The 21,394-nt window shown below is 46.5% G+C and overlaps 1 long non-coding RNA gene across 1 annotated transcript in view; it reads left to right on the top strand.

Annotated features, from left to right (window-relative positions):
* The window catches only part of LOC146855551 (uncharacterized), a 227,193-nt gene that overhangs the window by 84,170 nt on the left and 121,629 nt on the right, over positions 1-21,394 (top strand). The window contains exon 2 of the long non-coding RNA XR_014981345.1: positions 12,229-12,346. This is a non-coding gene — a long non-coding RNA (uncharacterized LOC146855551). The remainder of the gene's footprint in view (positions 1-12,228; positions 12,347-21,394) is intronic.

Genomic DNA, 21,394 nt, shown 5'->3' with positions numbered 1-21,394 from the left:
GCATCTTAAGGTACTTTGAACTCAAAGTGTCGCATTTTAACATCTGAAGAGAACTGAGAACTAAGCTAATTCTACCATTTTAAATACAGTATTGTGGATTTTTGTTGTTTGTGGTCTTGTGATAAGTCTATATAAAGAATACTTATTTTTGATATAAAACTTGTGTGGTGTCGATCTGTAGTGTTGTCACTAGGTTACTGTATGTGTTCACAAATGCTTTACACACTGCCTCTGAGATAAGCCTGTCTGCTCGTGCCAAGCTACCAAGGGGGTGAGCAGGGGTTATTTTAGGAGTGTACCCCCTTACCCTGACTAGACACAAGGGCCCCTACTTGGACAAAGGTACCTACCTCTGCTAATTAGAGACCCCCGAATATATCAGCTTGCAAATGCACACTAGATGTAGAACATCCTCTTTGGTGTCTCCGCATAGTCTGCAATGATTTGTTGTGTCTGTGCGTTTCCGTGGTGGGAGGTGATACTTTGCGGGTAAGATGCCCAACCTCAGAAGCAAGAATCTTTCCTTCGTGATTCTCGATAAGCCAGTTCCTAGGTTTGGTTGTGGCTTGCACCTCGCATTGCTCTGGATTACAAACCATCCATGGGCAATCCTGCTTAGTGCTGCTTTGTCTTCTTCATTCGGATACAATCTTTACTGATTTGTTTACCAGGTCCTTAAAACTTTTGTGGGGCATACTGGTTTTCAATAGGTCCTGTAAAGCAAGCAACCTTATTGCTGATTAAAGGTAAACCATGGCTGGGCTGTCTTTTTTCCTTGTCATTTCCTTCCATAAGTATGAGTTCAGTGTGCCTGGCTCGGCTCCTTTATTTTGTACAAGCACTTGTCATAGGCGCCCTTCCAAGTTATTTGCAGATTTTGGAGGCCGAACTCTAGCCTTATTTGTGCTGGCGAAGTGAACTGCGGGAGATTGAATATTATTCTCACGGCCATGGAGACCGCATTATCTAAAATAATCTCATCTCTCCCTCTCATTGATTTGCTGCCATAAGTGATTGTATGTAAAAGCCCTGCTCGAAGCACTTCTAGTAGAGGAAGAAGTTTGGGGCCGGTTATTTTATGCTTGATATTTTTTAGTGCAACTGTCAATAGGGTCCCTCTTCCTTTGATAGCCGCTTTTTGTTTGAGGTATGAGCCGTTCGAAGATTACTCCAAGATACTTTTATTCGTCAACCATCTCCAACAGCCAGCCCCCCAGCATCTATCGGGGTTGGTGTTTGTTATTCTGTTGGTTTAATACCATGAGTTTGGATTTTTCAAGATTTATACTTAACCTGTTCTTGTCTGCGAAGTTGCTTGTGGTGTTTATCAGGTGCTGCAGGCCGACTGGAGTTCTACTGATGAGTATCAGATCGTCGGCATACAGTAAGTTTCAAAGAGTTAAGCCCCCAAATTCGGAGCATGATGGTTGCAGTTGTCCAGACTGTAGAGAGGTCGGAGACAAAGAGGTTGAACAGGGTCAGGGCAAGGACACAACCCTGCTTCAGCCCTTTGGTGGTTGGTATTCTCCTTGACAGACAGTCCCCGGCCCCCAATTTAATTTGGACCCATGTCTTAGAGTCGAGTAAAATTAACTGGTTCAGGAGGTTTGGGGCTATTTCCCACCTGGAAAGTTTTGCCCATCGTTTACCCCTGTCAATACTATTGAAACCGGCTTTATAATCGATGAAGCTGACAAATAGTGGCTTAGTGGCTATAGTCCGAACTGCTGAACGGAATGACACCAAATTTGGTAGAAAGGTAGATGTTGGTCCAGGACAGTGCCTTTTTGTGTTTTGGTGTAAATCCTCTCCGTAGTTGTGGAGTTATTAAAATACATTTCCAATTGTATATAAAGGGACTATGAGGATCTGCGGCCCCTCTCGTGCTGAGATCTGATTGGCTGTCAACACTTCAAACAAGGCTCAAATCCCAGAAAAAAAAACGATAAAAAAAGGAAAGGGGATAATGTAGCAATACCCTGATCCCCTAGGCCTCTTAGGGGGAGTCTCACAGGGACCACTCAGGGCCAAAAAAGCATTTTTTTGGTTAATTTTCAGCAGGAGCCACAATGAATCCGCGGCTCTGGACGAACATTTTTCAAAAATGAAGTGCGGACCCCTGCACTACGTTAGTTATCGGCCTCAGGTGGTCCAGGTCCAGGGGCATTTTCAAAATAAAGGAGGGGTAATGCACTGGCCCCCTCCAGTTCTTATTAATGACCCGGGATCACCACCTCCCCGGGGCTTGTTTATTTTAAAATGGGGGTCTCTTAGACCCCCCCCCCCCGGGGACCACCACTACCCCGGGGCCATAATAAAGTTGTAGTGGATGAGCATCAGGGATGCCCATGGGCCCCAGGGACTACCACCTCCCCGGGGCTAAGTTAATTAAAAAAAAATTAGAGGGTGCTGCGCGCTCTTCCTACCAGGCTATTAACGGCCACAGGGACCACGTCTCCCGGGGCCACATTCCAAACACAAATCTAGGCCCCACAAGAATAAAGGAGCCCCTCCTGGAGCCATAGATGACCCTGGGCACTGGCACCACCCAGGGCCGACTCCTGCTATGTCCCAGGGTGCCCACCACCAGGACATAGCTGTTTGCTGTGGCTTGGCGGGAGCTTTACGCTCCGTCTCCAGCAAGCTAGATCATTAAAAATGCTCTTCCTTGCTGGAAGCAGATCAGAATTGCTTTCACACACATGGAGATGCCTTTCCAGCAGTGTGTAAGCAATGCTGGCTCCTCGCAGGAGGCGGGGAACCTGCAGGGACTGCAGGGGCCTTTAGGCTCCCCCACAGTCCCACCGGAGAGTGGGTGCCCTGGGGCACCCACTTTAAGATGGCCAGGCCCCAGGAGATGGGATCGAGGTGGGCTGCACAGCCCCCATCCCCTAGTTGTATATCAATTTTTTTTTTAAAGGTCCGGCCTGGGGGGGTGGGGTCCTCAGTCCAAATATCGGCCCAGGGACGGGGCTGCGCGGTTCCCTCCCCTATTTTAAGTATGCCATGCCCTGGGCTGACATCGGCACTGGGAGGGGGGCCATGTGGCCCCCCATTCCAAAAAGGCCTGGCCTCGGGGAATGGGATCCCCGGAGCCGAAATCAGCCCTGGGAAGGGGGCCACATGTCTCCCCACCCCCAATCATACAAAAAAGTTCAAACTAAGCTGCCAGGAAGTCGCCGGAGGCCCTACCCCCTTTCACCTCCACTCTGCAATTGCACCTCCTAGCACACTACTAGTTGGAGTACAAAGTCCCCTTGACTCCTGAGGGTCCTTGGAAGCCAACAACCCCGCCTGTTATCTCCAGTAAGTCCCACAGAGCGGGATTGATAACAGATCATCAGAGGCTCCACCCCCTTTATCCACCACTCTGCAAATTCTCCTCCTGGCGCACTAGTGAGTGGGGGATGAAGTCCCCATGGCTGCTGAGGGTCCTTGGGGCCAACAACCCCTCCTGTTACCTCCAGTAAGTTCCACACTGCGGGATGGCTGAGAGGTCTTCGGTGGCCACGCCCCCTTTCTCCATCACTCTGAAAACACACCTCCTGGAGCCCTACTGGTTGGGGGATTAAGTCCTCTTGGCTACTGAGGGTCCTTGGGGGCCAACAATCCCTCCTGTATTTTATTTATTTGTTACCTCCTGTATGTCCCACGAAGTGGGACTGCTGAGATGCCTGTGGAAGCGATGCCCCAAATTCTCCACCACTCTGCAACGCAACTGCGCCTACTGGTGCACTACTGTTTGAAATATGCAGTCCCCTTGAATGCTAAGGGTCCTTAGTGGCCAAGAACCCATCCTGTTACCTTCAATAAGTCCCACACAGTTGGATTGCTATGAGCTGGTCGGGAGCCCCAACCCCTTTCTCCACGACTCCTGGTTGAGGGATGAAGGGCCCTTGGATGCTGAGGTTCTTTGGGTTCCACGAACCAGATATGTCTTCAATTTTTTCCTGAGCCAGGTTGGAGACGGACCCAGAGCGTAAGGGTCTACCGGGAACATACTTCCTCAGGCGCTGTTTGACATACTCTGGGGCATTGCCAAAGAGCGCTTTGTGGGCCATGCAGAGGCATTTAAATTGAACCCTAAGCTTCACAGGCAGCCAATGCAGTTTACGAAGGAGTATAGTTGCGTGCTAGCTTCTAGGAAGAGAGAAAATCAGTCTGGCTGCGTCATTCTGCACAACCTGCAGTTTCCTCATCAGCTTCTGTGATAAGCCCAGGTACAGAGCATTACCATAGTCAAGCCTCGAGATAACAGTCGCTGAGACGATGGTTTGCAGCGTAGAGGCTGAAAGAATGGTGGTAAGCTTACGTAACTGCCGCATCACGGCCGTGCAAGAACCCACCACAGCCGACACTCGAGGGGCCATGGTGAGGTCCGCATCGATCTTCAGGCCGAGACTCTTCACTACTGTGGAGGGGATGGGAGTTTTGCCGAGTTCTGGGGGCCAGTACAAATCATCCCAGGGGTTGGCCTTGTTGGTGAGTACCAACACCTCCGTTTTCTCGGCATTTACCTTAAGGAAGTTGTTGGTCATCCAGTTAACCGTGAATCTAAGAAGATTCCTAACTGATTCTTGGGCTTCTGATGTTTCTCCCAACCGCACCAGTAACTGCGTGTCGTCCGCGTAGTTAAAGATCTCACAGTTCCTACGCGTGAGTTCTTCCATCAGGGGTTGCAGATAGATGTTAAACAATAAGGAAGAAAGTGCGGACCCTTGAGGCACCCCCCATGTCACATCCTTAATCCCGGATAACTGGTCCCCCAACTGCACCCTCTGAGTGCGGCCTGATAAGAAGGACTCTAACCACTTGAACGCCTGGCCAGCGATCCCCAGCTTCACGATGCGGTCCAGCAAGATGGTATGGCTGACCGTATCGAAAGCTGCCGACAGGTCGAGCAGAATCAGAGCGCATGGTTGTTTATTGTCTGCTCTGATTCTTAACTCATCGTTGACCGTGGCCATGACCAGTTCTGTACTGTGCTGTGGCCGGAAGCCTGCCTGCCTGGCATGCAGTAGATGGTGTTCTTCCAGATAGCTGGCTAAGGCGTTCAGGACATGTTTTTCCAAGATCTTGCTTAGAAAAGGCAGTTGTGAAATAGGCCTGTAATTTTTCAATGTCTTAAGGTCAGTACCCGCTTTCTTCAGGAGTGGGGAGACTCTGGCTTCCTTCAGAGATGCTGGGAGGTAACCCGCTTCCAGAAAGGCATTCAATAGATGTAGTAGCTGGGGTTGAATACCTGGCAGAGCCAGTTTGAAGATTTTCGGGGGGCAGGGATCTATAGAGGATCCCGATTTGATGTAACTAACCAGTTCTGTCAGGTGCTTACCATCAATGTCAGGGAAGCTATACAAACCCCCGGCAGGCTGCAAGTTGTCTAAACAAGGTTGCAATGGCAAACTATCTGAAAGCGTGGTGATATCCCTCAGGATATCCTGTACCTTCTGGAGGAAGAATCCTTGAAAGGTGTCACAACCAGGCTGACCCAGCCCGCAACTTTTATCACTCAGCTGCGTGAGTTCCCTTAGAATAGCAAAGGTTTCCCTTTGTTTATTCGTGGCCTCCTTGATTCGACACTCATAAAAGGCGGATTTCCTAGCCAAGATAGCAAGTTTATAACTGGCTAAAAGAGATTTATACGTTAGTGACTCAGCAATCCCATAATCCAGTCTCCACCTACGCTCCGCCTTCCGGAGAGCTTGCTTCTCTTTTCTAAGGGATGCGTCAAACCAGGGAGCACCTTTCCCTTTTTTCCGAGTGAGCTCTAATCGTTCTGGGACAAGCTTGTCTAGAGCAGAGCGGATCCAGGTCATCATGGTCGTGGTATATACATCCAGATTTCCCTGCTTCATCTTAGGAGGGGGGGGAGGAGAGTAGAGTTGAGACTAAAGAATCAGCCTCAATCTTTTTCCAAGGGCGGACCTTCCTCCTTGTTTGTGTAGGGGCCGCTAATAAGAGATCTCCCGGAACCCAACATTTGATCAGATAGTGATCTGACCAGACGCAAGGGCTGACTTCTAGGATTTCATCAGCGGCAGGGAGGACCAAACAAGGTCAAGAGTGTGGCCCTTCTTATGGGTGGGGCCCTTTACAAGTTGATTTAGTTGGAGAGTGGCAAGGTTAGTTCCAAACTCGGACGCAATAGGCCCTCTAGGAATCTTGTCCCAGTGATAGTTAAAATCCCCAACCACTACCAGGGACTTATACCTGGATGCCAGATCTGTCAATAGTTCAAAAAAGGAATCATTAAATTCCGGTGAGCTCTGCGGTGGACGATAAACTAACAATAGCAGAACACATGAGGATTTCAGTGATATTTTTATCCCTAATACATCTGCACCCGCACAGCTTTCCGCAATGATCTGTGTTACCTTAAGATTCTTCTTGAACATAATGGCTACCCCTCCCCCTCTGCTGTCCTTGGGGCGGTTATACCACAGAGCATCGAAGTTGGGAGGTAAAGCTGCTAAAATGTCCGGAGTTGATGAAGTCCCGAGCCAGGTTTCTGAGAGCCCAAGGATGTCTATCTCGCCCTCGCCCAGCAGTGTAAAAACCTCTAGATGGTGTTTATGTAAGGATCGTGTGTTGAGTGTGGCAATTATCAGACCTTGTGTACTAGTGGAAATAGGTCTGTCCTCTACCTGCAACAGGTCTTCAGACCGAAGGCTGGCATATGTTGTCCCATCCAGCGAAGGTATCCCTTGTCGTAAAGATCTAAGGGTTGCAGGAGAGTAGACCCATGGCCGACCAGGGGGGTGGCCCTTTGGCCCGTACTGGCCCGGACGGGCACAGACGGGCTTTCCTCTGGCGCTCCTCCGGCACGACGCTGCGCGGGTACGCTGCGCGCGACCATAATGGCCTCTAAATAGCGTGTGGTAGGCGGTGCTCGCTCGAAACTAGAGCGCAGCCCCGGAAAACGACTTGGGGGCGTCTCAGCCCTACTCCCAAGATGGCGGTCGTAACGGGATGCAAACACCCAAATGGTGAATGGTGCTGTCACAAGTTTTAAGTGCAGGCAATGCGGCCAGTGAGGAACAGGCAGAAGCAATTAATATCAACAAAACAGCAAGTATACAGTTTTAAAAACACACTTCTAAATAATTGCAGCAGTAGCGATAATTTTAAAATACAGCGTGATGTTAGTGTATCGGTCAATCTGTTGACCGCGCGCCGACCAACTGGCCCCTAAATACCATTTGCCAGGCGGTGCTCGCTCGAAACTAGAGCGCAGCCCCGGAAAACGTCTTGGGGGCGTCTCAGCCCTACTCCCAAGATGGCGGTCGTAACGGGATGCAAACACCCAAATGGTGAATGGTGCTGTCACAAGTTTTAAGTGCAGGCAATGCGGCCAGTGAGGAACAGGCAGAAGCAATTAATATCAACAAAACAGCAAGTATACAGTTTTAAAAACACACTTCTAAATAATTGCAGCAGTAGCGATAATTTTTAAATACAGCGTGATGTTAGCGTATCAGTCAAAGGAAATAAAATTTGAAGAACCTTAGAAATTCACTTAAAAAAAGGATAAAGGGACAGTATAGTTAGGAAATAGAATTTAAAAAAAGCATTAGAAATTCACTGAAAAAACAAAGGTTACAGGGATATACTTGAGCTCAGATTTCACTTGTGCAAAACCATAGAAATTCAGCAGTTATAGTTACCTGAGCTAACTGTAACTTACGCCCCTGCAATGCACTGCTTATGACCCCACATATTACATCACTCATGACATGGTCAGTGAGAAAAAAATAATGGAATAAACACAGATCTGTGCTTGGGGGTGAATGTATGCATTGTTCAGCATTACGATCATCATCTGTTCTTTTTGCAAGCTTTCTACTTGTCAAAGATTTATATTTGAGAACAGTTGCATCTTATTTGGCTTACGCGGTAACAATCAATAACAAGGACCGAGCTTAGATCATGTCCTAATTAATATTGGCTCTATAGTATTCAAAGAGAAAATGGCATATGCTCTCACAAACACAATCAGAGACTCATGCACCTACTCACACATCCTGTCTGACACTCCTGTACCCACTTACAGACCCATTCAGACACTGATGCATCCACTCAGAGAGCAAGTGAAGCGCTCATGCACCCACTCTCAGACCTTGTCAGATACCTACGCACCCACTCACAGATTCACTCAGAGACTCATACACCCAGTCAGAGACTCACTCCGACACGCTCTCATAATCCCACTCAGACTCTCACATGTTTTTATAGAGTTATTTAGGTAGAGATATACCCAGTGTGATGCACTGAATAAGAATCACTTATATAGTTATGAATTTTGAATGTACTGGTGTCTATTGAATATCTGCTTTTTTTTGCATATTCGCAACGTATTCACGAATATTTCTAAAAATGGAAAAAAAGGTATTTTTAAAGAAAATGAACAATATTTTGAGAAGTTTTTGAGGAAGTGGGTGTTTATTTTGAGTATGTGACATCTACATATAAGACAGGATGCAGAGAATTCATCGGGATCCCTTCGTAATGCGTGCAGGTAGGAAGACAGCAAGAAGGATTTTGGTAAATTTTAAAAACATACTCACTGAAGTAAAATATTCTCACAGGAGCATCAAAAGCAGGGTCCTACAATAAAAATGACTGGTTGTTTCGCATAAGGACCGATGTATCTAGAACGACTCTGGATAAACAATGGGAGCTTGGCAAGTACATCCAGGAGTTGAGAGACCTTGGCGCTACTGCAAATATTCTGTTTCCTGCATCTTTTAAGTGATGAGAAATATTAAGATGCATAATTTCCGGGACCTGAATGATGTGAGAATCTTTATTGAACAGATCAGAGCACAAGAGGTAGGAGAGCTTAAAAAGAGGTGTTACTAGAATACCTCAAGAAGTCAGGGAGGGTTCCCTAGGGAGGGTGGGGTGGGTCACGGGTATTAAGCTATGCAGTACAAAAAAGCAACAATTTTATTTTTCGCAAAAAGTGGCGGAACATGTGGGAGAAAAAACAAAAACGAAAGTCCTCAAATGTCATTAACAATTTATTTTTTAGGAAGTGTGATATGTTTTGGCTGTATTTCCTGATTTGGAGGTATTTAAAGATATAAAGGAATATAATTTTTTAGAATGGTAGATCAATCAAAATCTAGATTCTTGAAAATTATGACATGGAATGTCAATGGTCTGAGAGTGGTACCTAGAAGGCGAAGGATTTTAGAGTATTGGAAGTGGAGTGATTCAGATGTCTTTTTTATCCAAGAGTCCCATCTTTTGAAAGAAGAATGGGTAGAAACCCTTAAAAACCGTCCATGGATTGAACACTGCATATGTACCACTCAAACGGTAACGGCAAAAGGTTATAGCGATCGTGGTCAAAAAAGCTTCTCAATGTATATTAGGGGAAACCTGGGCTGACCCACTAGGCAGATGGGTAATACCAAAAATTCAAATTCAAGATATTTGGCTTGCACTTGTAGCTTATTACGGTCCAAACTTGGATGATCCGTCTCCTTTAAAAACTTATCTTTACATTTAATTGAATTAAATGAGCCTATTATTATGGGAGGTGATTTTAATGTTCCCCTCAGGGTTGCACAGGATACAACGTCCAAAAGGGCAGGTGCAAATTTACTAAAAATGAGAGTCACCCTGAGGAAAATATTCCAAGACCTAGGCCTTGTGGATATTTGGTCGATAAAAAATCTAAAGGTAGGGGCAGAAGCAGGTAGATATACCTTTCATAACAAAAAGCATGGCCATCGGTCAAGGATAGATTATTTTCTGGTATCAGCCGCAATCATAGATTATATTAAAAGCATGGCACATATTCCAGAGCATCTATCTGACCATTCGGCAGTTATACTACAACTTTTGCTGAAAGAAAAAATAGCCGAAAGGCATTGGGCACTGAATCGTTCATTACTTGTAGACACTACTGTAATAGAAAAATTAAAACAGTCTACGATTGAGTTTTTCCTGTTTAATCAGGATACAGCCCCTTTAAATAAGGTCTGGGACGCATATAAAGCATTTACTAGAGGCACATCAACCAGCATCAATGCATCATACAATAAAAGGGCGAAAAAGGAGATTCAAGTATTCGAGGACGCAATTAAAGTAACACAGGAAACTATAGGGTGCACTCCAAATGTAACTAACGCTTTAGATTTGGAAACTGAATTAATAAAAGCGAAAAATAATCTAGCGGAATATCTGGAGATTAAGGTAAAGCAAAAATGGGAGGCAAGTAAATTTGCTAATTATCAGTACGGGGAAGGATGCGGTAGACTTCTGGCATGGAAGGCAAGAGCAGACCAAGCCAGGAATATGATAAAAGAAGTAAAATGTCAAATTACTGGGAATAGAATTACTGAAGATGGAGAGATCGAGCAGGCTTTTGTAGATTTTTTTCAAGATCTCTATACAGAAGACACAAACCCAGATAGACACCAAATAGCAGTTTTTTTTCAAGATATCAACCTTCCGACTCTAAGTGAGGACCTTAAAGTAGAGCTATCTGCCCCTTTTACAATAGAAGAAATTTATAGCGTAATTAAAAACCTAAAGAAAGGCAAGGCCGCAGGACCTGATGCTCTTCCAAATGAAATCTATTCCCATCTGAAAGAGGAACTGGCCCCCATCCTGCTTGACCTTTTTAATTCAGTGTACATCTCAAAACTAGAACTCCCCCTTCTTGGGATTTGGCCACGATTGTTATACTGTTAAAACCTAACAAAGACCCAAGGTTATGTGATTCATATAGGCCGATCTCCCTTCTTAACAGTGATTACAAACTCTATACACAAATAATCACTAAGAGGTTGGAACGGATGGTCGGCCTTTTGATTCACAATGATCAGAAGGGATTTATAAGGCTTTTGCATGATTTAACCCACGAGTTAATAGGCACAATCGATCTAGCAACGGAAAGTGCCATGCCCCTAACGGTAATGACATGTGACGCAGCTAAAGCGTTCAATAGGGTCAACTGGCTTTTTCTCCAAGAGTTAGTTCAGCGCTTTAATTTAGGTCATAATTTTGCTTTGGCAGTCGGTTCCCTATATAAAAATCCCTCAGCTCGTGTTTTAATTAATGGCACCCTCTCTAAGCAGGTTATAATAGGTAGGGGCACTAGGCAGGGGTGTCCACTTTCACCACTATTGTTTAATCTGTATATAGAGCCACTGGCCATTAAACTAAGGGAGTGTAAGGGCATTAACCCGTTTTCTTGCAATGGGTGGGATCAAAAAATCGGTCTTTATGCGGACGACTTGATGATATTTACTGGTCATCTACAAGATTCAATAGAAGCTATTTGGGAAACAATAAAAACATTCGGGGAAATCTCTGGATATGCTGTTAATCCAGACAAAACAGAGATCATGCAACACAAGCTATAGGTCTGACCAAGTCCGCAAAAACATAAGGTATTTGGGGATTGAGGTGGTCCAGAAGATCGACTTATTAACAAAAACAAATTTTGACAAAGTTACATCTAAGGTTAGGATACAACTACAACAGTAGGACTCTCTGCCTCTATCCTCTTTAGGCAAGTCAAACCTCTTGAAAATTGCAATCCTACCCAAATACACTTTTTTATTTAATTCTATACCATTGGAGTTTAAGAAGGTTTGGATAACTAAAGTACAAGGCTTGTTTTCCAGTTTTATTTGGGGTAAAAAAAGACCGCGAATAGCCTGGCAGAAGTTCAGGGAGAAAAGGAAAATGGTGGAGTTGCCAGTCCAGATCTTCTCCAATATCGGAGAGCATTCCATCTAAAAATATTCAGACAACTATAAGGAGATACTGCTGCCTTTTCACCACTTTTTCAAGCACTTACTTCTGGTCTTTCGGACCAAGCCAGTTGTTTTCTCTTTAAATTTGGAGATCCGAATTTTTTTAAAAGGGTGAGACTTCAAATCCTTGTAGCAGCCTGTAAGGTATGGGCTCAAACGAGAGCGATATTGCAAATTCTGTACTATAGCAAATATGCCCCAATCTGGAATTCACCCGGAACACCAGCTTGCTTACAAGATGCTCTGGCGGCTCCAAGCAAAACAAAGGGAATAGAGAGATGGGGTCAGTTGTTAGAAGGAACGGAGTTAATTCCGTGGCAGAACTTACAAGACTCTACAGAAGGCTTGGTCTCCAAATTTAAATATTATCGGTTATTAAGCTGGGCTAAATCATTGAGAAAATGCGGAAAGGGAAATTACTTCTTTGAGTCTAAAATCGTTTTGTCTCCACTAGGACGAAAGGAAATTGCTGCTTGGTATTGGATGTTAGTACAGTCTCAAGAAGATCCACAGTCTTGGTTTAAAGCAACTTGGAGGAAGGAACTGCCGAGCGACGATCTTGACACCTTATGGCAAGTATCTCTATCTTTTTTATGGTACAGTGTTAAGTCTGCATCTCTAAGAAAAAATCATACTGGACTCCACATAGGCTATCCAAGATGGGTACACAAGCTGCAAAGAAGTTCCAAAAATGCGGAGAGATAAAAGTAGATGAAGCTCACATGTTCAGGCGGTGTCCTTCCATCCAAACGTTTTGGGAAAAAGTAGGTGCAACAATTTCCAGTATTGTGGGTCACGAAATTAAGGTGAGTCTTCCGTTGACTATTTTCGGTGTAATCCCAGATCAAGACACTATAGTTAATATACCTAAACAATATAAAATTCTTATTTTTTTGTTAATTCTATTGGCACGCAGAGAATTGTGCATTAAATGGATTTTTCCTGTTTCACCTTTAGAGTGCGAATGGCTTAGTAGGTGTTATCACTACCAGTAAGTGTGTGAACTTCTATTTTTTGGTCCTGATGAATTGCAGTTAAATTAACCAGTGCAAGAAACATGTTGACCTTTGTAGCGCCAACCTAACTACTTTACTGCAGGGAGGCGCACTTTTTGGTTTTAGTCAAGAGTGGGACCCTGCTTATTAAACTTTTGTTATTTTTGGTCCCGACTACTTGTTTTAAAATTTCATTGGAGCACACCACACTTGGGGCCCTCACCCGCACTACACCAACCGGCATATAAGGAATAAAGATCTCCATCAAAAGGCCCCTATGAGGGCGCCGATTGGGGATTGCAGCGCCGCCCCGATTTGGAGCAGACCTGATGATGAAGCATGACATCTAGCTGGCTGGTTGAGTGAGGGTCTTTTTCCTGAAGGAGGAAATTCCTCCTGACTTTACTGATTAACAGACCATTGTAGGCATCTCTTTGTTTAATCACACCCTTTAGGAACAGCATACATCTCTATACCTAGACTTATGATTGGGCTTCGTGTGCTGGACCTGTTTAAAATAGCCCATTGTTCCTCCTCTTATATGTAGTGGAGTAAGAAGGAAATGGGAAAGCGGCTAGGCCAATAGAGGGTTCGTGATGTTATACATCCCCTCCGTAAAGGAGAGACAGAACTTCTCACATATTGTGTGCCCGAACAAAAAACCGATAAAGTGAATTCCTGTCTTTTTCTCTTATCTCCAACTCGTAAACAGCTTATGGCAAATGAGGACACAAAAAAAAAAAATAATAAATAAGACAGGATGCAGAGTTTCATGCTGCTGAGAAACACCCTGTTGCCTTCATCTAGCTTTCTGACAAATTTGGTGTAATTCTGTCCAGCAGTTCGGGCTGCAGACGTAGCTATAGAATCTTTGAGAATTAACATGGGAAAATACACTTTTTTTATCCACCTTTTACTTGGCCCGCTTGACTGATCACCCCAAAACTTTCCATGCACAACAAGACCTAACTTGACACTTTTTCAAAGAAAATTTCGTGAAGATTTTCGTCAAATGGCATCAAAGTTATAAGCAAGTCAAACATGCTTTTCCTATAGAAACATGGTCCTACCTATAACTATGTACTGGCAACCCACCAGTAAGTAAAATATATATATATAAATATATATGTACAAATCTTTCAAATAGTGTAACAGTGGAACGTGAATGAATGAAGGCAATAGAAGCATTCATGTTCCTAAGAGAAGCTTATACCAAAGAGGTCAGGACTCGGTTGAGACTTGTTAGCTATTATTTGTAGAACAGCAATACATAATTCCTGAGCATCTTGTTGCTCATTGATAGAAAAGTGAATAGCACCTCTACGCATATTTATCATATACCATATGTCACTTGTAGAGTGGCATATGTAGTGGTCTGACTGAATTGCCTGATGAAGATTTGTTAACGTTATGCAGAATGGGTGACGTCCATGTTGGTTTTGTAGTTCTTTAACCGACAGCAGCAATAAATGCAGATTAACAATCACATTACAATACATTATTAATGCCATTCTGATTTTGAAACTGATATCCAGCAATGTCTGTGTAGTTTGTTTTCTGTGTTTTTTAGGTTGCTCCAAATCTTCCTTGTAATTCTAGTTTGAATCAATTTTTTTTTTTAAATAAAGTTTAGGTTTTGTCAAAATGGGATATTTGCCAAGATGAGGAGTATATCTGCTTCGCAAACGATTGCATTCGCTGACACAGCTACTGTCTGCCTTAATTCAAGTGTCATCAAAATTAGTAATATAAAGTCATGTTGGTTTTTTTAATGCAAGATAAAACATATGCCATTCTCTCTTTGAATACTGTAGAGCCAATATTAATTAGTACATAATCTAAGCTTAGTCCTTGTGATTTGTGTATTGTCACCGCGTAAACTGCATAAAGAGGGAACTGTTCTCAACTAATATAAATCTTCGACAAGTAGAAATCTTGCAAAAAGAACAGATGATGGATGTAATGCTGAACAATGCAAATTCCCTCCTAGTCACAGATCTGGGTTTAAGCCATCATTTTTGCTCACCACGCCAACCCAGTTTGGGAGCAGGGTCAAGACTGATTTGCATATGGCTGGATCCAAATTCTGTTTGCATTGTTCAGCATTCCTTCCATCATCTGTTCTTTTTGCTTTTGTCGCCTAAGTGGGAAGGGTATGCCCAGATGTGGGTCCCATGCTCACTGTGCCCCTGGATTTAAGCTAGCATGGCTAATGAGGGGTAAACCCCAGGATGCTTGTTTTTGGTCCAGGGAGGACCTGGTTTGGCAATTTGGGGTGGACTATTCCCATGAGGAGCAGGGTCAATATTGATATGCGTATGGCTAGGTCCAAACTCGGTGGCGTGGTGAGCAAAAAAACAATGGATTAAACCCAGATCTGTGATTGGAGGTGAATGTTTACATGTTCATCATCTGTTCTTTTTCCTTAAGCAGAAATCTTGCTGCACACAGAGATCTGTTTTTGCTATCGAATGTGGTGAAAATTTACCACAATAAATTCACTCTCCTCATTCTTTTCAGATGTCACAAAGTCTGCTACAAATCCCATGGGTCAATTTACTAGTCCATCTTCTACATGTAAATTTTTCGTGTTGGCTTCTGCTAACGGTTCTTGAATATTGGTTCATCTTTTACAGGTGTAAGTTGGAATAAGTCTCCTAAATGATATGTTTTCCTCCGAAGAGCACATCATAGGACGTTCTGAGTACTTTTTGCATACGCAAGTGAAAAAACGCCAATATTAAGTTTAAAACCATGCTGACTTCAGCTATGATCAAAACCTTTAATTTTTAAGGACTCTCCCAAGTTATGGGCATGCATCAGTATTCAATTTTAAATATTCCAATTTGCTATCATGCTCCACAGGTAGTATCAGTAGACAATATAAGGTGAGTCTTTTGATGTTATGTGCTGCTAAGCCAGTCGGAGCAGTAACAACACAAGATAAATTGAATTTAGTAACTTTTTTTTTTTTTTTTTTTTAAAACCTTTATTAGTCTTACTCAATTTATTACACAGCTCTTCACATACAACCTGAGTGAACAGGCCTGTAGCGTCAATGCAGCAGCGTGTACCATGAACAGTGTCTAACTAGGATCATCAATTAACACAGCTCAAACGCCTACAACCCGTAAGGGCCGGCAGCGGGGTAAGGACACAAACTGCACAAGTATGCTACGATGCGTAGTGACGGAGTCACGTAAAGTCAACAGTAGGTAGTTGAGGTTTCATTTATCTGTATTAACCACCCTGAGAACCACAGAACATCAAACAGCGAAGCCCTCCCAGGAGTTGTCCACCATACACAGTATGTGGCGAGTAGGATTGATCGGTGCGGAGCAGCTGTACGGCGAAGCTCACTGTAGTATGTATTAGGAGCAAGGGGCAGCACAGCTCCGCCCCGAACATCCAGTCTATTGTGCTGGGAGGGTATAAGATGCGCTCGGCAGGGACCTAGAACTTGGTGCTACTATCTAGAGCGCTACTCTGCACGCGCCACTAGGGAATCAGGGGGGAAGCAATGAGACTACCGGCCACCCAACTCAAGCCTCCGGCACGTAGTGTATGAGCACAATCGAAAGGGTGCGGCAAGTCAGGGCAAGGCTGAAACGCTGTGCGCAGCATGCGTGGAGAGGCGAAGGTGCAAGCGGGGTGAGGAGACGCTTCAGGCGCGGGCCTCCGCGGGGGTAGCCGCTGGACCGCGTGCAGCAGGCGGGCCGTCCCCCTCCGAGTCATCGCGCAATTCCCTCCCCTCCCCCGCAGAGCCCGGGGAGCGCAGGAGGTATGCAGTGAGGGGACCCCATAAGTCTTTGGGGTGGGATTTGTGAGGCAAGAGGTCAGCATAGCTGTGAAGTTGTTCCTGCCATGTTGTCATAGTAGCTAACCAGATCTTGAACTTGGGCACTCGCCCTCGCCCCCACCGACACGCAACATGTCGCTTAGCCAACAAGAGCCCCAACGCGAAGAATTTTCGATGCACCTTTAACGTGGGGCATGAGCGATCCAGAAGGGCGATCATAGGGCAGGGAGGTATGTCCACCCCGACCATGACGGAGAGGGCCGTGAACACCGCCACCCAGTACTCCGCCACCGCCCGACACGACCACGCCAAGTGCATGAAGTCCGCTCCCGACCTACGGCATCGCAGACAGCGGTCATCTTCCCGGAGTCCAAAGCGGTACAATTTAGTCGGGGTGAAGTAAAGGCGATGTAAGAACTTAAAATGTACCAAGCGGAGGCGGGCATTGCCCGTCACTGCCGTGGTGTGACAGCAGCTTTCTTCCCACTGGGCATCCAACATTGGGGCACCCAAATCGTTGTCCCAGTCAGTCCGCGCCCTAAGAGAAGGGGGGGAAGGCGCAGCCTGCACATGCCTATATAACATCTAAACGACATGCGTCGGGGCGGGCGTCTGGAGCAGGGCGTGCAGGGGTGCCATGGTGTCTGGCTCGCCAGGGAAATTAGGCGTGATAGCCCTAATATTTTGCCGCAGTCGATTGTAAAGGAAGGTATCCATTATCGATGGGACAGTGTCTCCAAAAAAGTGGGACGCAGCGCGAAAGCTCCCCTGGTGATACAGGTCGCCCCATGTGTGGACCGCTAGCCGCGCAAGCAGCTTGCGTCCAAGCTCCTCGCGGGCGACACTTAATCTGGGGTCATGCGCCAGCGTCATGCGGGGAAAGTACAGAAACCCCACGTCCATACAATCTGCCATGCGTTTCCAGGCTAGCACGGTGCAATCCACCGTAGTGGGGTCGCGGGTCTCCACTCGGGCCGTCGTGTACAGATAGCCGGAGGGTCTCTCGGGTCGCATAAACCCGTCCTCCACTGCCAGGTGAGCCATAAAGGGGGGGGGGGGGGTGGGTGGAACCAGTACACCGCAAAGTGGCCTTGGGCGCAATCATAGTACCGTCGAAAGTTCGGGACTTCAAGCCCACCCTGGTGGTAGGGCAGCATAAGCGTCCGTGGCCCCAACCTGGCCTGCTTTCCGCCCCATATAAGTCGGGACAGCTGGGAATCAAGGGTCCGGAAGAAGTGTGCCCCTGGGCTGTATGGTATATTACAGTGGTTCCCAAAGTGTGCGCCGCGGCACCCCGGTGCGCCGCGATTAGAAGCCAGGGGCGCCGCGCAGGATGTGGGAGATTGCAGCCGCAGCTCAGATACCCAGCAGCATTGGAGAGGCACAGCGGGATGGCAACACTCACACCTTCAGCCCCGTCATGAGCTGTTAAGTCGTGTTTGAAGGTGACTGAGAGGGAGGGGCTGCAGCTTCGGTCGCAGGGGCATCTTTTCAGATGCAAACAACCCTGAATGCGTCGTGTCATGTCTCTGCAATTTAGAGGGGCCTCACACATTCCCTTCCTGCCCAGGGCCATAAAAATCGTAGAACAGGCCCTGATTACACCGAGGCAGCACGTGGTTCTCTCCACAGAGTTTAATTAATGTTACTAAATTGTAAGAAAACCTCGGTTCTTCAAACATGCAGTCTAAAATTTAATAAAATAAAGACATGGCACAATCGCACCCACACTGATTAACAAAGTATGGAGGACAATCCGTTAAATCAGTTCTCTTGGAGTATCTCCTTTAAGTACTGTACATCACAGTGGGGGATGGCAAAACTAACATTTTTGACAGAGACCCTGTCGTCTAGTTGTCTTGTCCAGGAGGGGGTGAGGAGCCCTACCCCACCCTGAAAGAGACAAAGATGATACTAGAATACTGCATGCCCACCCCTGTGCCCACCCTGGTGGATCCTGTTCCCCCTCATGTGATGGCTCCTGCCCCCCCCCGTGATGGCTCCTGTCCCCCCCATGTGGTGGCTCCTGTCCCCCCCCCCCCCAAAACCTGTGATGGCTCCTGTCCCCCCCCCCCCCCCCGCCCCCCCTATGGTGGATCCTGTCTCCGCCCTGGGTGGTTTCTGTCCCAGTCCTGGAATGGCTCCTGCAGCGAGGGTGAAGTTCTTGATGGGCCTCTTCTCAAAAAGGCTCAGCTCAAAATTAATATGAAAAGGTGAGCGAGTGAGTAAGTGAAGGGATGGGTGCATGGCTGGATGAATTAGTGAAAGGGTGAATGTATGAATGAAAGATTGAATAGATGGAGAATGAGAGGATGGATGGATGGATGAGTGGGTGGAAGGATGGATGAGAGAAAAGGTAAATAGCTGGATGTATGGGTCGAAGGGTTGCTGGATGGGTAAAAGGGTGGATGGATGAGTGAAAGGATGGATGAGTGAAAGGATGGATGTGTGAAAAGGTGGATGATGAGTGAGTAAGTGGGAGGATGGAGGTGTGAAATTATGGATGGATTGATGAATTTATAAGTGCAAGGGTGAATGGATGGATGGATGAGTGAAAGGGTGGATGGATGGATGGGTGAGTGAAAGGGAGGGTAGGCGGACAAAAGGATGAATAGATGAGTGAAGGAGTGAAAGGATAAATGGATGAGAGAAAGGATGGATGAGTGATCGGGTCAATGGATGGATTAATGAGTGGATGAGTAGATGGGTGGGTGGGTGGATGGATGGAAGGATGGCTAAGTGAAAGGGTCGATGGAGAGAGAAAGGGAGGATGGATGGATGACTGAAAGGGTGGATGGGTGGAAGGATGAGTGACTGGGTGGATGGATGAGTAAGTGAAAGGATGGCTGGATGGGTGAAAGGGTAAATGGCTGGATGGATGAGTGAATGGATGGATGGGTAGAAGAGTGGATGGATGCGTATACAGATGGATAGGGTGAAAGGGTGGATGGATTGATAATGGATGGATGAGTGAAAGGATGGATGAAGGGATGGATGAGTGAAATGATAGCTGGAAGGATACATGATGGATAGGTTTGCAAATGGTTGAATATGTTTGGATATGGCTGGGCTTACTTATATACTACTGCGCGACCTGGTGAGCCATCTTGGGTTCATCAGAGCCCACCCCATGTAAACTTCTTGTAACGCCACAGAGCTCCTTGAGCCTTTCTCTAGCAATTGAGATGTACTTTATAAGATCTTTTTGATTGCAAATAAAGTTTTATGATGGTGATGGCTACTCTCTGAATCCTTCATCACGTCTAGGCTTGATTCTTCATGTAGACCAGTGGTTCCCAAACAGTGCGCCGCGGCACCCCGGTGCGCTGGTAAAAAAATGGTGGGGAGCCACGGCCAACTGCCAAGTGGGTCAAGGGAGCCATGGGTCAAAAAGTTTGGGAACCACTGGTATATTAGTAAAGAGATACAACAATTTGGGAAGTACTACCATCTTAATCAGGGAGATGCGTCCCGCCATCGACAGCGGCAGGTGGTTCCATTGCGTGATTTTCTCGGAGAGCTTGTCTATGACAGTCCCGTAGTTCGCTCTAATAAGAGCTTCCCGGTTCCTGCTCACCCTGATCCCCAAGTATGTGATCTCGTCCGCCTCCCACACCAGGGGGTAATCTAGTGGGAACTGCGCGGTACTGTCAGTCAAGGGAAATAAAGCAGACTTCGCCCAGTTTATTTGTACGCCCGATATAGCGCCAAATTTAGTCACCTCCCGCAGTAAGGGGTTAAGATTCTCTTGCGGCTTATGGACGTACAGCGTCATGTCGTCCGCATATAATGCGATGAGAAGCTGACGCTCCGGATAAATAAGGGATCGGTGCTTGTGGTGTTGCCGAAGTTTGGCAGCAAGCGGCTGTATAGCGAGGGCGAACAGGACCGGAGAGAGAGGGCATCCCTGGCGGGTGCCCTTGTGAATAACAAAGGGGGCAGAGCGGGACCCATTGAGCAGGACCGTCGCCTGAGGTCAGCAGTACAACAGCCGGATCCAGTCCAGGAAGTTGTAGGGTAGTCCCATCCGTTCCAACAAGGCCAGTAGGTAATCCCACTCAAGGGAGTCGAATGCCTTGGTGGCGTCCAGGAAAACCGCCGCGGCCTCTCATCGGGGATCAATGTCCTGGATCACGGCCTGAAGGGTGCGCAGGTTATGGGAAGTCGCCCGATTCGGGACGACCCCAGCCTGGTCCGGAAGAACGAGACGCTCCATCAATAGGTTAAGGCGCGTCGCTAGGACCTTCGCCAGTATTTTACTATCCGTGTTCAACAGAGAGAGGGGTCTGTACGAGTCACAGTGCTCCGGGGGCTTACCCGGCTTCAATAGAGATGTGATAAGGGCCTCGCGCATCATACCCGGCAGTATACCTTCCTCCAGGGCAGAGTAATACAGTTGCTGCAGTATAGGGGCCAGGACATGGATGAAGGCTTTATAAAAGTCTATCGGCAAGCCGTCCGAGGCCGGCACCTTGCCCGACTTCATTGACATTATCGCGTCTTTGATCTCATCAAGTTCCAATTCGTGATGCAGAAATTTCTACTGGGATGGGCCCAGCCAGGCCAGTGCGGTGTCATCAAGATACTCCTGCAGTGCCAGCGGAGTAGTCCTACGGGAGGTGTACAGATCGATGTAATGATCAGTAAGGACCCGGAGCTGAGCCGCTGTGTCCCTCTGTGGGACCCCGTGGCCATCCAACAGAGAGGACACATAATTTCGGTAACGAGGGGGCCACACCGCCGAAGCCAATGCTTTACCAGGTCTGTCGCCCTCGCCATATAAGCGCGCAACATAAGGCTTCCCCAGGAACTTGCATTCCTTAGCG

The sequence above is a fragment of the Triturus cristatus genome, chromosome 4_1 (assembly GCF_964204655.1).
Source record: "Triturus cristatus chromosome 4_1, aTriCri1.1, whole genome shotgun sequence".
NCBI lineage: Eukaryota > Metazoa > Chordata > Amphibia > Caudata > Salamandridae > Triturus > Triturus cristatus.
Note: the sequence above shows the minus strand (reverse complement) of the source record. Positions and strands in the feature narration are given on the sequence as shown.